The sequence below is a fragment of the Zingiber officinale genome, chromosome 4A, assembly GCF_018446385.1.
Source record: "Zingiber officinale cultivar Zhangliang chromosome 4A, Zo_v1.1, whole genome shotgun sequence".
In the NCBI taxonomy this organism is placed as follows: Eukaryota; Viridiplantae; Streptophyta; class Magnoliopsida; order Zingiberales; family Zingiberaceae; genus Zingiber; species Zingiber officinale.
Genome location: NC_055992.1, coordinates 19,114,601 through 19,127,562, shown reverse-complemented (window position 1 = coordinate 19,127,562; position 12,962 = coordinate 19,114,601). Strand labels below are relative to the sequence as shown.

The 12,962-nt window shown below is 38.3% G+C and overlaps 1 protein-coding gene across 4 annotated transcripts in view; it reads right to left on the bottom strand.

Moving 5' to 3' along the window:
- The window catches only part of LOC121969662 (DNA mismatch repair protein MSH1, mitochondrial-like), a 124,762-nt gene that overhangs the window by 101,083 nt on the left and 10,717 nt on the right, over window positions 1–12,962 (bottom strand). The gene's annotated exons all lie outside the window — the stretch shown is intronic.

The window sequence follows — 12,962 nt, the reverse complement described above, 5'->3', positions numbered from 1 at the left end:
TTCTCATAACATTCTGCTTATGTCAACTATATAGCTCTCCAACAACCAAATTAAATAATCATAATTATATAAATTAATATAAAAATACTAGTTTATAGAAAAAGACAGTCCGGTGCACGAAACTCCCACCATACGGGGTTCTGGGGAAAGATCCACTGTACGCAGTCTTACCCTGCTTTTGCCAAGATATTATTTCCAAGATTCGAACCGTGACCTTTTGATCACAAAGCAACAACTTTACTGTTGCGTCAAAGTTCCCCTTCAAAAGATGTTCCTTTATATATAATAATTATATAAATTAACTATTTATTTATTTAATTATTAATTTAAATAATATATATTTAAAATAATAAAAAAATATTAAAATATCAATTAAACATTAAACACAAAAAAATTACAAAATAAATAATAAAAAAATATCAAAATATAAATTTGATTCATTTGAATTTTAAGAAAATAGAATTTTTAAATAAAATTTAAAACAATAAAAATAATTTCAAAATATCAATTAATAAAATTTATTAACTTTTTAAATTTTAAATATATTTTTATTATATTTTATTGGGATAATTTAATTAGGGCTTATAAAAGTCTATTTAAAATACCGTACTTAAATTGAGAATTGTTTGAATTAAATAAATCGCAATTTTAATTCGCTTCTAGCGGCATCAGAGGCTCCTGCGACGCTTCTGGCGATGTCAGATACATTCCGCGACACTTCCAATGCCACCAGAAGCGATCCCGCGACGCTTTCGTCGCCACCAAAAGCGTCCCGCAACGCTTTTCGCCACACCTCTAGGATACCTCTAACCAACTTCTATCGCGCGACCCGCGCATGTGACACACTGATGACAAACGTGAAATTGGGGAGCGCACTGTGTCAATTTCGCTCCCCGACAGAATGGTAAAAACCATCTGTACCGCTCGACACGAAAGGGTATTTCAATCCATAGTAACAACCAAGCATCAATGTACATAGCCTCTAATCTAATGCTCCAAGTGAAGACAAAACTTCAATGTGTAACCCAATGAAGATGATTAGTTAGAGGGTTAGCTAGCCAAGTTGTTAAAAGATTCTTGAGTAAATTAATTAATATAGCACAGAATTTACCACTTAATTAAATTTAGCACATACACTTTTTTTTCAAATATAGCATATTGTGTTATTTTTGCTTCAAATACGTCACAGCTTAAAGTTTGTTCAATGTCACTATTAAATTAATGATGTGGCACTTTATCATGTATATATATATATATATATTGTAAAAACTAGCATACAAATTAAACCTATTTGCTCGCAATCCCTCTAGTCAAAGCCGACCACTAACCCTAGCCCACCTACCACAAGAGTTCCCAAAGATCCCATTGTATGCAAGCACCACGTCTTTCGAGATTGAGAATTAATGGAACTTAGGAATGCTCTCTTGACAAAGCTCCACCCTCCATCGGCTAGAATCGCCAAACTTTGAGATCATATTGAAGCAGATTAACGAGATTAAGATCAAGAAGCCTAAGTGTTGAGTCATCGCAAACTTCCTTGGAAAGCTGGAGAGCTTGATGAAGCAAGGGCAATTCAAGTCCAACCAAAGCTCCTTGAAACCTCAGCTCCCTCAAAGTGGGATTGTGGAGATGATCAAGGTTAATGTTTTGGAATCATCATTGATGCCCTCAAATCACTTGTCTTACAATCCCTCTTTAATAGTTCGCCTGCCTTCCTCCACTCACCTACGACGGAAATGACTTCCTCCAATGCTTCCTTTCACTCCCTCCATATCCTCTTCTCAAACCTATCAGTCCACTCTTGCTTCCCCTCCTTCACCCTTCCCTGAATCTCCCTTCCCTCTTTCCCTCACACCTCCACCTTAACTCTCCCCTACCAATTCCACAAGCATCAACCTTGCTCTCTCACGCATCCTCATTGTTGTCTCATACATCCTAGTTGCATCTCGCTAGTATGACCTCATCTTCTCCCTTGTCAAATACATCCTCAAATACAAACTCAGCACAATACATCCTCAAATACAACCTCAGCAGCAGCATAGAAAAGCTCTAGAAGTTCAACCGCATTGCATTTGGCCACCACATTCACAAGGACGATTGCCCTCCTTAAGTCACTATCTACATGGAGGTGTCTCCATCAATGGGGATAAAGGAAAGATGCGGAGGCACTAAGGACAAGGGTGAGGATGTGAATTGTGTTGATAGGAGATGAGTGATTTTGCTCACTAATGAAAAAGATGATGGAGACACTATGACTTGGGAAAAAGATGGTGAAGGGAACAACCTCAAGGACAATGCAACAACAACAACTAAGTCATATCCCACTAGGTGGGATCAACTTTATGGATCCTTCTACGACATCGGACTTTATCCCCTACTATATCCTCCTCGTTTGATGTGCACATTTGTCATAATTTCACATTGCCTAACAAACATTTATTGATCGTCTCAGTACATGTTCATAACATCTTAAATATGTTTACCGAAGTTTTCCTCAATAAGTGCAACCTCGACTTTCTAATATTTCAATTTTTTATATATCCATTTTTATATGTCCACATATCCACTTTAATATTTTCGTCTCTACAATTCTCATATTCTGCTCATGCTCGAGTCATAGCCCAACATTCTACTTCATATGACATAGCAGGTCTAACCGTCATTTTATAAAACTTTCCTTTAAATCTTAGAGTTACATTACAATCACAAAGAGCACCTGACACTTTTCTCCATTTCAATCATCATTCTTGTATTCTATGAACTTAGGAGGTGGCCCACAAAGATTCTCCTGATCAAGCATCTGCTTCATATAAGGGATCTTATATTATCGACTGCTAGGTCACCAGAGGCTGCTGGATAGAAGCTAGCAGATTGGTTTGATCGGCATGATGGCAAGGTGGCTAAGGCATATTATTTTTTTAGGCATATTATTAAGAAGTCATGGGCCAGATAGTGTGGAAGAACTACTTACAACTGAGTCATGTGGTCACATTCTAGAGGTTAGCCCACTAGAGACAGTTTGTAGACGAATACTAGAGACAAAGGAGCACATTTTCTTCAGATGCCCCCTTATTGTGAAGTTATGCTGACGTATCATAAACATGCTTCATATGCGATAGAAGATGTCCACCTATCGACAGATGATGAGAGTCTTTGGGAGACTATCGTAGGAGTCGATTGTTGACAAAAGCTCGTCATCTTACCTTACCATCTATGATTCATTTTGTTTAGAGGGATAGAAACAGTAGCTTCTTTGGTGAGGGTCAGTTAGATATAGAGAGGATCTTCAAGAATGTACAACTTTATGTATAATGGTCATTGGGTGTTTACTCTCATCTAATAATTGTTGATGCAGGAAGCACCAGACGATTGAATCTGAGTTTTGATTATGTCAAAGGATCCAAAGTTAAGTTGTCTTGTGATCTAACATGGCTGATTGAGATTGCAGGAAAGTCCTAAGTTGTCTTAGTCGATTCTAGACAGGTGGAAAACCCTAGAGGGAGGTAACCCTAAGTCCTAGGGGGTGGTAGCCCTAGGTAATGGAAAGTCCTAACTGCGATTAGGCAAGTGGAAAACCCTAGGGGGAGGTAACCCTAGGTCCTAGAGGATGGTAACCCTAGGTTATGGAAAACCCTAGAGAGAGATAACCCTAGGTCTTAGAGGGCGGTAACCCTAGGTTATAGAAAACCCTAGGGGGAGGTAACTCTAGGTACTAGGGGTGGTAACCCTAGGTGGAAAGTCTTGGTGAGTCGCGGACCAAGTAGAAGTCTGGACGAGTTGTGGAGCGGACGTCCAGCAGAAAGTCCTGAAGCCTCGGGCACTGAGCAAAAGTCCAGCCGGTCTGGAGGACTGATCTGGCAACAGCTAACTTCTTCTGAGAGTAGTAGGTAAGGACGCATTCCCCGCTGAGGGAACAGTAGGTGTTGGTTCGACTAAGGATTTCCGAAGGAAATCCGAAATCAGAATTGGACAGCCCGAAAGTTGTCAAGTTATTTATTTACATATTAATTGCTATTTGTCTAACTCAGTTTTACAAGAAACTATTAAGTTTTGCAAGGTCAGACTTAGCCTTATCGGTCGACCGAATGGTCGGATCGGTCGACCAAACGGCCGAATTGGTCAATCGAACCCGAGTACAACAGAATCAGATTTCCAGAGATTAGACCAGGTTCGATCGAGGGATCGATCGACCGAACCTCGGGATTGGTCGACCGAACCGAGGATAAGCGGTGACCGGATCGAGCCAGGTTGATCGGATCAGATAAGGCGAAGACCATCAGCAGATCAGTCGACCGAACGGAGGGATCGGTCAATCGGACCAAGGCTCATCTAGAGAGACTACATCTGGACGGAAGGCCGAGTGGATTCAGTAAATTCGGTCAACCGAACCTAGGGATCGGTCAACCGATCAGGGTCGAGTCAAAACTTGATCCCAAGATCAAATGATCTGGATCAGGTTTGAAGAGGCTATAAAAAGGGGTCTCGATCAGCACTTCAGGGACACCAAAAATCAGGCTACTTGCGCTATGTGCTGCTCCGAAACCCTTCAACAACGCTCAACTGCTCCTCCGACAATCGATGACTCTTTTACTCATCCTTATATTGTCAGTATGCTTTGTTTAGTTTTGTACTTGTAATTGTTTACTTGTAAAGAATTTCCGAGCTATTAGTGATTTCCCAACGTAAGCGATCAACGATCGCGGGCCTTAGAATAGGAGTCGTCACAGACTCCGAACCAAGTAAAAGAAACCTATTAGCGATTGTGTTTGTTTCTTTTCTTTATTCCACTGTGTTATTCGGAGTTTTCCGAAACGAACGAATTAGGCACGAGTGTTATTCACCCCCCCCCCTCTAGCACGTCATCGATCCTACAATAATTTGTTGTGATCTTGGTTTGGTTATACTAAATTTTTACTTATCCAAAAAATATATGTAAGACATCTCTCAATCTCTTCATCCTTTTACAAAAATGATTTTAAATACTTAAAGTTTTACAGATAACTCGTCATCTTATATCTTAACATTTGTCTCATTACGTCTAATATTTTTAAATTTAAATTTCATATATTTTGTCTTTACTAAGTATAAAATCGTTCACTTCTAGCATTTCCCGTCAAAATTCGAGTTTAGCATTTAATCTTTTATGTATCTCATCTACTAAAACAATCTACAAATAAAATACACCACCGTACCATATCTTGAGATTAGAATAAAATGATAGAGACTTAGAACTGATCCTTGATGGAAACGCTTCGATCAATCGGCTTGAAGTCTTCACTCTTGTCATAGCGTCCTCATATATATTATTAACTAGTTCAATATACATTATGCTAACACCTCTCTTTTCTAAAATTCTCCATATAATTTCTTTTAGAACTCTATCATAAGTTTTTTTTTCTAAGTAAACGAATACCATGTGTAAGTCTTACTTTTATTCCCGATACTTTTCAATTAGTTGCGTAAGTTTCTATTATTGACCTTCCAAGCATAATTTCAAATTGATTTTAGATTATCGTGGTTACATTCCTTAGTTTTTTTCTATTACTTTTTCCCAAAGTTTCATGGTATTAGTTTAATACCCTTATACTTTGCATAATTTATACGTCGTTTTTGTTCTTATATAAGGGAACTAGAGTTCTTATTCTTTAAGTATTGTTTTCATTTTCAATATCAAATTCAATAACTTGTAAGTTATTTAATACCTTATCTCTAGACACTTTTATACCTCTATCGAAATATCATCTAATCCAACTACATTTTCATTCTGCATCCCATTTAAAATTTATTTTACTTCTGAAGTTTGAATTTTATGATAAACTCATTTGACATACTTAAACCACCTAAGTTAAGTTGGTCACCTAAATCTTTATTACAAAGTTAATAAAAATACATCTTCCATCAATCTTTATTTGGATAAGATCTCTCTCGCTTTAGCTATTTTGTAAATATCTCTTTCCCCTTCTTTTGTATTCAATTTTTTATATAAGCGTTCAAAAGTTTTATTCTTAGCTTCACTCACTACTTTCTTGGCCTCTTTCTTAGCTATATTTTTTTAAGTTTTCCTCTTTATTACAAGTGTATAATATTTTATAGGTTGTTCATTTTTTCTTCACTCTTTCTCATTCCACACCAAGATTCTTTACTTGTGGTGCACGTCTCGTTGACTGACAGTGCACTTTTGACTACTATTTTTAACTTTAACGTCATATCTTATCCCAAATTATATTCGAGTGGTCGTGTATTTCTTCTAATACTTATACTCCTACCCAAGGACGGATCTTAAGAAGGGATGTCCTATAGCCCAGCCATGCTTAAGTACCAAGTAAGGGCGTAGCACAGCTGGGGACGCATGGTTTCATAGCCGAGAGGTCCAATGTTCGATCCTCATGATGTCAATACCTGGGGTTAGCGTCCCGGCCATGCGCTTTCAGTTGTGTACCTATATTTACCTCCCTCCATATCCGTGGGACCAGCTCTAAGGGGGTTGTTGATGTGGCGGTTCCACATTTTTTTTTTTAAGTACCAAGGGAAAAAAAGAAAGTCCAACACGAAAAGAAAAAACATGTGTTGCTTCCGTATTTACAAGTTGTTGACGGATATAGTTGATTCCTCGGCAGGTTTCGAGTTTTCCTTCTCAGATTCAGCTACTTCATCGAATTCAACGGTTGATTCATCTTTCGACCAAAGAGCTACTTCCTTTCCTGATGGAGCCAACTCCAGCTCATCCTCCTCGACCAAGTACTCATCTTTAAGGTTCTTCGAGCTCTCCACTGCACTATCAGCAATGTCAGATCCAAACCACTCTTTAGAGGATAAAGGTTCTGGTTCTCCGCACCAAAAAAAAATTAGGGCAAAAGAAAATGTCAGCACTGCTATCCGCCTCTCGTGCGGCACCTGATCCTCGCGTTGCTCAGCATCTATCAAAATCGCCCAATGCCATGAACCGAAGACAAAGGCAAAAGAGTAAACCAAAAGGGAAGAAAAAGAAGATACCTCGAGGAGGATTGGAAGGGGAAGGGGCCTTCATCTGTTCCCCCATTTCCTTCTTGCGCCTAGCAGCTATTCTCTTCCTCAGACCCAACAACATAGCGACGAATTGAGAAGTAGTCAATTCAATCCGATGGAAAAGAAAGGGAATTGGGATGGGCAGGAGCAGAATCGAGGAGATCTACTATCCAACCAATCGTTGAGGACAAAATGTTTCTACAAGTACATTTCAATTTGGTGTCAGCAACTTCTTATCAGCTTAAATACAATGCAGAGCCAACAATTACTCTGTTTTTTTTTGTTCTAATAAAATAAAAATATATATATCCACTCGAGCATGACCTCGCGTCGTGCTCGTGGATAAACTACCTCTACCTCATTGTTGGCGGCATGATCTCTAACACCGGCATCAATGGCCAGGCCTTCTGCCATGGCTCCCAAATTTTCAACGTCTACAAATTAAATATCGTTACCGATAAATTAATTTAATAATTTCATAAATAATGAAAAAAAAATCCATTCGATAAAAAAATAAAATTTGATAAAATATAAGAAAAGGCAAGATGGTAATATGCTCGTGCTAAGTGAACTCGGACCTCTTCTACGACGTCTTTGACAGACTCGGTCAAATTAGGATCAGCCTAGTCCACTTCTAATTCTTGTATCCGTCCTTACTCTTATCCTCTCCCTAAATATGTTTAATTTTTCATCCTTTAACTTCTACCACTTAATTGTAAGAGTTGTGTAAATTTTCCTTCTATTGATACTATGCTTGAGGTGTATATCGAACATTACTAACCTATGTTAGGTAGCTAAGTTTTCTCTAAAGATGACCTTACAATCTTTATAAATTTTCTATCATTCTTCCTAATCATAAGAAAGTCAATTTATGACTTATTATTCTCACTTTTAAACGTTACGTTCTCTTTTCTTAGAAAAACGAATTAGTTAGTATAAAGTCATATATGTTATCGCAAATTCCAAAATAATTTTCCTTCATTTCTTTTTTCCAAACCTATAATCCTAATGCACCTTATCATATTCCTCATTTTTCACTCGTACATGTCTATTTAGATCTCCTCCTATTAAAATCATTTCATTTGATAAAATATTTTGTAATATCTTATCTAGGTCATCCCAAAGCCTAGATTTAGTATATTCATCTAATACTACTTGAGCTCATATAAGCTAATTACATTAATAGTTTCTTTTGTCACCACTATCTTTAGACTTATAATCTTATCCTCCTTTCTAACTACTCTTATACTTCACCCTTTAGCGAACTATCTACAATAATCATTTTTTTATTTTACTCCTTCCCGTGTGTACCATAACTTAAAAATAGAATTCCCTAGCATTTTTGTCTTCTCTCCTACCTATTTTACCTCTTGTATGTACAACAAATAAATTCTTCTCCTCATCATCGTGTATACTACCTCTATTGTTTTATCGATGAGTGTTCCTAGGCTCCATATTCCAAATATTAGACAATTAATTTTCCTATAATATTTGTTCTTATTCAACGTATGGTGTGAAAACTCTTGTATATTTAACACTATACTCAAGTTTTCATGGAGATGTAGCGATCATTGCTGGTCTGACCCTACAACATGTTTCTTTCGGGAACAACCTGTTATTAGTACAATAATGTAATGAATCCAAGGACAATGATGAATATTTTTTAATATGTCATTGTACCACATCATCAACATGTCATCCAATTTAACAATGGGAAGAATTATTAATTATGATATATTTGAAACAAAAATAATATGGTGTTATATTTTAAAAAATTAAAAAAAAAATGTACTAAATTTAAAATAAATGGTAAATGTTGTGGTACATTATGTTGGTGCAAGGAGCACTAGACGATCGAACATGTGTTTTGATTATGTCAAAAGGTTCAAAGTTAAATTGTCTTGTGATCAACAAGGTTGATTGAGCTTGCAGGAAAAGTCCTAAGTTGTTTAGGCAAAAGTCCTAGTTGCGGTTAAGCAGGTAAAAAACCTAAGGGGTGGTAACCCTAAGCAAAAAGTCTTGGCGTGTCGAGAATATTTAGGCGAAATCCTAGAGTTGGAGACTCCAGGTGAAAATCCAGGTGGTCGCGAACCAGGTGGAAGACTAGACAGATCGGGAATCGGACGTCCAACAGAAAAGTCCTGAAGACTCGGACGCGGAGCAAAAGCTCAGTCGGTCTGGAGGACCGGTCTGGCAACAGGTAAACTCTCTTGAGAGGAGTAGGTGAGGATAGTCCGGAGACTGTTAAAATAACTTATTATTTCATATTTTATTGTGCTAACTCTATTTTGCAAGATATGTTTTGTATTTTGGACTAACGCATCTTGCAGGGAGAGAAAAGGACTTAAAAGCCTCGGATGAACAGTTCCCGATGCGCCCTCCATAGAGCTTGGAGGTGCCTCGAGTGCCTTGGTCGAAAGCCTCGCGCAGCAAGACGCGAAGGCGCCTTCCAAGGAGATGGAAGGCGCCTTGAACGCTAGATGGAGGGTGCCCTTCATGGAGCTTAGAGGCGCCTTCGGGTGGATAAGCAGCAGACGCCACGGAGCTTATCGACACTACGAAATCGGGATAAGTATCCCCGCTGAAGGCGCCTCCTATGGAGGTTGGAGACGCCCTCAATGGCTTACTTAAGCCTGGTTCGAGTAGAGGCAAAAAAAACACATCAGATTTTTGCAAGTCTTCTTCTGTGTGTTGTGTGCTGCTCAAAAGACATTCCGGCAAAGTCATAACACTGTTCTGACAACCTAAAGCTCCGATTCCAGATTTCTTAGTTGTTGGTATACTTTTACTACACTTAATTAATTGTACTTTAATTTGTAATATTTCGGATTGATAGTGAATTGCCCAAAGTAAACACTCAACAAGTATGGGTTTTGGAGTAAGAGTCGTCACAAGCTCCCAACCAAATAAAACCAACTTGTGTCATTGTTTTCTTTAATTGTTCTTATTCCGTTGCATTTACTCAATTCTTTTAAAACGAACGAATTAGTCACGAGCGCTATTCATCCCCCCCCCCTTCTAGCGTTTTTCGATCCTACACATTAATCATTTAAGCCTATTTGTAACACATTGAGTTCCCATTCTACCTTTCTGCTAGAATTAATAGAAACACCAAAGACCTAATTGTAAATACAAGGACTATTTATAAATATCATATAATACAAGGTGTAAAACATAACTTTAAATCAATGGATAATAAATGAAGGTAGAGGGAACTTCAACACAACTTAATAATTTCACCGTTAAATATAACATAGCATGAAAAACAAGTGTCAATGTTGACTTTGATAACACTCAATGTAGTATGAATTGTGTTCGACAAACAACAAACTTATGATGGAAACATAAGGATGATTTGCTACTTTTTAGCATAGGAAATGTTGCATCCGTCGGGACCTTGACCACATGTTTGCAAGATTTTGGGGAGACTGCTAGACTTCAAGTTAATCACCTAAAATCGAGCATCTAACTGCCGGGAGTTGACGACACGATGCTGAGGCTTCTCTCCATCATGGGCTTTCTAGAGGGCACCATGCCTTTTCGACATCTAGGGATTCCAATAGTTGTGCGTCTTCGGATATCATATTACACCCACCTGCTGGATTCCTTGATCCGTCGAATCAATGTCGGGCCACGGAAGACGCTATCTTACGCTGGCAAGGTACAACCTTTACCTCTAGGCATCGTCGATCGCATCTATAGTATTTGTAGGTCTTTCATTGGGCGTCCAAACATCCTCCTGTATTATGGGCAGATGTGTGTAAACCAAAGGACGAAGGCAAATTGGGGAGATATGTGTAAACCGAAGGACGATTGCAGGTTGGGGACTTGCGAGCCTGAAATTTAGCTATCCTAGCAAAGGTATTGTGGCGTAGACAAGAGAAGGACGCACTCTGGATCAAGTGGGTACATCGTACCTACTTGATTCACATCAACATTTGGGAGTGGCATATAGTCCGTTCGGATTCCCCATTGATGATCACTAGAGGCTACTCGATAGTGATTGGCAGATTGACTTACATAGGATGATGAGGTGGTTAGGGCTTACGACTTCTTCAAGCATCCTGCTCCTAAGAAGTCGTGGGCTCGGACCTATGGAAGACATACAGCCCAGACATGCAATCACTTTCTTGTTGTTGGTGTAGACTTGACTTCCCACTAGAGATCGACAGGACTACTTGTAGTGCACTTTTTGTGGTCAGTTGGTGAAGACACAGGAGCACTTATTCTTCGGGTGCCCCCCTATTACGTAGCTATGGCGAAGGATCAGAGATTGGCTTCATATGCGCCAGGAGATGTCAACCTATCGATGGACGATGCGAGTCTTCGAGCAGCATTACTGTGGGAGTAGGACTTTGATAAAGGCACGTCCTCTAGCCTTGTCATCTATGATCCATTATGTATGGAGGGCCCGAAATAGTAGTTTCTTTGGCAAGGGATAGTTAGATGTTGAGAGGATATACAAGGTGCACAGCTCCATGTATACAAGACTTTAGGTGTCTACTCTGATATGATACTTTATCAAACGTGTAAAGCCTCATTTTGTACCGTTTGATACAACTTATACAATTTTACTTATCCAAAAGAAAATAAAAAAATATATAAGAGAGGATAAGAAAAGCATTATTTATAAATAATATATCTTAGACTAAAGGTTGAAACGCCTTATTTAAGGGTTCACAATAAACCCATTTGGACTAGATTAAATTAGTCAAGTCAAATGAAATAGGAAATTAAAAATAAAGCATGCAATGCTTCATGATCAACCTATTTAATTTGAAGCAGTTATTCTATTTAGATCTGTTTGTGTTATTTTGCTCAAACAATAAAGTCCCTCCTTGATATTAAGTTAATAAAATAGTTAAATGCAAGATAGTTTTCCAATTTTTTTTGGAGACAATTTCAAACATGTAACAGTGTTTTCTAGAATTTACAATGCAAAATGGTGTTTAGAACTAAATTAAAGGAAAATAATAGGCATCTCCCATCACCGTGTTGGATCACATAGAGCGATGTGTGACAATAACTTGGTCCATGCCAATACAACAAACAATCAAGATTATATATGGCTTATAAATTCCAGAGCAAGATATTCACTAAATTTCAGAGCTTAAAAAATATTTATTTGTCATGTAACATTTAGGTTCGTTAATGAATCGTGACCCTAGTATCCTTAATCAAAATAAGTTTACAATTACAAATAAAAAAGTGATAATCTATAAGCACTAAGTACAACAATAACAATGCATTTTTTAAGAGATGAAAAGCGCATAAGATGAAAAACAATGGTCAAAAAAGAGATGAGAAAAACACGTAGGGTGAAAGGCTCAAGAGAAGGGTGTCAGGTGGAATAATAGAGAAAATTATGATTACTTTCTGACTCTCCTGGGTCACTTGGGCGCTCAAGAGAAGGGGTGTCGGGTGGAATAATAGGGAAAATTATGATTACTTTCTTTGACTCTCCTGGGTCACTTGGGCATCACCTAGGCAGGCCACCACTTGAATCAGTTGCTTGAGCAACCTAGGTAAGTCCCCTATATGGTCTGCGTGGGCCACCTAGGCCACCCAAATGTTCTATTTTTGCATGTGTTGTTCTTAAAGAATTGTCTAATAGGGCCCCTATAGGTGAAGATATCAAATTAAAGTGCATTGTATCTCCACCAACGGGTTAAAAGAGAGGAACAGAGGACATAGTTCTGATTCATTTACTTGTGAATTACGTTCAATGTAGCGATAGGCTTGGCCCTGTGGTAGGAATGTCTGGTTCCCAAAAAGAATAGAAAGACAAGAGTTGTATCCGCACAAAAGTAATATACCAACTAGCAACTAGGCAAAGCAATTCCTTGATGAAACACCTAGGCAGTCCGGCATTTAAAACAATGGCAATGAATTCTGCCTCCCGGGACTTATCAGAACTATATGGATCCAGGAACCAGATATTAAAGCATCTTTTGATC